Source organism: Grammomys surdaster, unplaced genomic scaffold (assembly GCF_004785775.1).
Source record: "Grammomys surdaster isolate TR1022 unplaced genomic scaffold, NIH_TR_1.0 170, whole genome shotgun sequence".
Lineage (NCBI taxonomy): Eukaryota > Metazoa > Chordata > Mammalia > Rodentia > Muridae > Grammomys > Grammomys surdaster.
Window position 1 is genome coordinate 8,762,058 of NW_021604618.1, and position 3,859 is coordinate 8,765,916.

Below are 3,859 nucleotides of genomic sequence, written 5' to 3' on the forward strand. Positions count from 1 at the left end.
CAATGGGTTTACTTATTTATTATTTTCCTTGTATTGAAATACATTTTTTTAAATCACATAATATATCCTGATTTCAGTTTCCCCTCCCTCTACTCCTCCCAGTTCGTCTCCTGACTTTCAGGGTTCAGACTACAAACCGCTTCTGTGTGACTAAGGGAAGGAGAAGAGTCAGGATAAAGAGAAACATACTCTCTTCCAAAGATGAATGGCAGGAAGAGCTTTAGAAACTCACAAAGGTGCTGCCAGAATACGCAAAAATCCAGAGAAAAAGACAGGCTTAAAGAGACCAAAAAGAAGTAAGCCTGCCAATCCCATCTCCAGAGATTCTGAAACACACACACACACACACACACACACACACCTATTGGAGGGGAAACATCATCTGAAAGCTGAAAGGTAAGTCAGCCTTGGTAGTAAGATGAATAGATCTCCCTACAGGACAAGCCCATAACTCTCACAAGCCTCTAGTCCAGTAGTGAGCTTGGTTTGTTTGTTTGTTTGTTTGTTTGTTTGTTTGTTTCTCCAGCAAAATAGTCAGCAAAGGAGAGGAATCCTGGTTTGTTGTCAGTTTATATGATATGACTTGAAGAGCAATGGTTAGATGTCATCCTGAGACAAAAATTATTGTGTAAAATCGAGATAGCATGGGGGCTTGGAGACAGGGAATAACCACAAACCAGGAACCTGAATGTAATCTGTTCCATAAAGAGAGTTAACCTTGGAAGGCAGCTGTGGACAGCAAGAGGGCCAGATGTTGACTAGCCAAAAAGTGCAGGTGGTGGGACGCTGGGCACAGTGAATTGCACAGGGAAAGAAAGCCGGGTCCTCCATGACCAAGAACATACTGAGTCCAACTGAGAACAGTCTTGAGTTTGATAGTTTGAATCTGAACTCAGCAGGTAGATCAACCTCCAGCACTATCTGTCTGCCATTCATTAGAGCAGAAACAGCAAATCCCCATCTGCATCAACTGAAACTTAAGAGGGTGAGCAAGTCTGAAGACAGAGCCTCTGCCTGCATAACACTCCTCAGCTGCATTAGCAGCAAAGGAATAGATAGACACACAATGGTCTATGTACTGGCTGGTTTTGTGTGTCAGCTTGACACAAGCTAGAGTTATCACAGAGAAAGGAGCCTCCCTGAGGAAACGCCTCCATGAGATCCAGCTGTAAGGCATTTTCTCAATTAGTAATCAAGGGTGGGAGGGCCCATTGTGTGCCATCCCTGGGCTGGTAGTCTTAGGTTCTGTAAGAAAGCAAGCTGAGCAAGCCAGGGGAAGCAAGCCAGTAAGTAACATCCCTCCATAGCCTCTGCATCAGCTCCTGCTTCCTGACCTGCTTGAGTTCCAGTCCTGACTTCCTTTGGTGATGAGCAGCAATGTGGAAGTGTAAACTGAATAAACCCTTTCCTCCCCAACTTACTTCTTGGTCATGATGTTTGTGCAGGAATAGAAACCCTGGCCGGGCGGTGGTGGCGCACGCCTTTAATCCCAGCACTTGGGAGGCAGAGGCAGGAGGATTTCTGAGTTCGAGGCCAGCCTGGTCTACAGAGTGAGTTCCAGGACAGCCAAGGCTATACAGAGAAACCCTGCAGTCTTGAAAAGAAAGAAAGAAAGAAGGAAAGAAAGAAAGGAAGAAAGAAAGAAAGCAACCCTGACTAAGACAGTGTACATACACAATGGAATTTTTTTCAGCCTTATTGATGATCTTTTGTCATTGTATGGAAATAGATGCAACTGAAGACAATTCTATTAAATGAATTAAACCAGTCTCAGAAAGACAAATATCATGTTTTACTTTAAATTACAGTGTGTGTGCGTGCGTGTGTGCGTGCGTGTGTGCGTGCGTGTGTGCGTGTGTGTGTGTGTGTGTGTGTGTGTGTTTGGATGTGCCTACCGTGGCTCAGGTACCACCGTAAGCATGAGAACTAGCAAGAGAGCAAGTGTCAGTTCTTTGTACCATGTTGTCCTAATGACTGGACTCAGGTGATTAGGTTTGGAGCAAGTATGTTTATCACTAAGTCATATTGATGGTCTAATTTCTAGATTTTATGTAGATACCTAAAATAATGCATGTATATATGACATTAAAGTAGACTTAAAACTGTCTTGGGTAACAAAGGAGAGGAAGGAGGAGAAGCAGGGAGAAATGTGGAGAATATGATCCAGTATACGAGTTTCTTATATACTTACTGTGTCTATGATAATGTTTCCAAAGTGGTTTACCCAAGGATGGAAGAAACATCCTGAACGTGGGCAGCACCATCCAGTAGGCTGAATCAGTAGGGGAAAGTACCAGCACTCATTTATGTCCTGACTGCAGATGCAGACCAGTTACATCAGGCTCCTGCTGCCATGCCTTCCCAGAGCGATGAACTCTATCCCCCGGACTGTGAGCCAAAGCAAACCTTTCCCTTCTTAGGATGCTTCTTGGCAGGTGTTCGTCACAGTAAGAAGAGTAACTAATTTACCACAGGACACCTGATGAAGGCTAGGAACATGAGTAGCCTGCTGGGGAGAAGAGCATCAGCCATAGCACAGGGCTTGCACCAGAAAACTCCTGGGGGGGGGGGGGGTTATCTCTGAGAAGCCATAGGAGGAGGAAGAGGTCCTGGAGAGATGGCTCCGTTGCTAAGAGCACTAGCTGCTTTTCCAGAGGATCCAAATTTGGTGCCCAGTGCATGCATGTTAACTCCAGTTCCAGGAGATCTAACGCTGGCTTCTGGCTTCTGGCTTCTGGCGTGCACAGTCACAAGTGCAGGCAAAACATTAAAAAAAAAAAATTGCAGGCAAAACATCTGTGGACATTAAAAAAAATATTTTAAAAATAAAAAAGAGATAGAGAGTAAGAACCTCAGGCTCTTAGTACCCCCAACAGGGGCTGCCTGATTGTTAATCAAATGAGAACCTTTTCTTCTCTCTGCTTTTTCCAAGGGTTGCTTAGGTATCAGGTAGTAAGCCGCATAAGAGAAAGGCCTAAGCTTTGGTCGAGGCAGAGCTCAACTAGAGGCAAGTGCCAGTTCATGTGAGTTTATTCGCTGACCTGAACAATGTGACTACAAACATGAAACTATTAATGGAAACACGTGTTCTGGGGACTTTTTGCTACCCAAATGATGGCCAAAAAAATTGTGAGGTACCTACAGAAAATTTCCTCTGGGGCTTAATGAGTCACTGAGAGGAAAATACAGCTGCTTAGACTATATTTCTTTATATATATACTGTAATTTTTTTCTCATTGTTGTTTGTTTGAGTCAGGGTATTGTATTGCCCAGGGTTCCAGGGATTTTCCTGTCTCAGTTTCCACTCCTGAACCAGCATTACTTGTACTATATTTTGAGTGACTCATTTAATAAAATTGTCTAGAAGGCATATATCTGCATACAATTTTCTTCCTTCCTTCCTTCCTTCCTTCCTTCCTTCCTTCCTTCCTTTCCTTTCTTTTTTTCTTTCACCATATTATAGCTATAGCTGTTTAGCTCTTCCTCATAGATATAGACGTAGACATAGACATAAAATATATATAGGGCTGGAGAATTAGTCAGTAGTCAGCAAGCACTTGCACAGAGGATCTAGGTTAAATTCCCAGTTCGCACAGGATGGCTCACAACCATCTGTAACTCTGTTTCCAGGGGATCTAATGCCCTCTTCTGGCCTCTGTAGGCATCAGACACATACATGGTACACATATAGGTAAAACATTCATGCATATAAAGTAAATCTACAATTTTTAAACTAATTCCTTTTGATAAGTTATTTGTCTACTAGTGAAATGAGCCAATTATATATATATGCAGGTTTATTGGGAAAATGCTCTGGGGCAGGAGAGTTCACTGGGTCTAAGGAAGAAGGCCAGGGAAG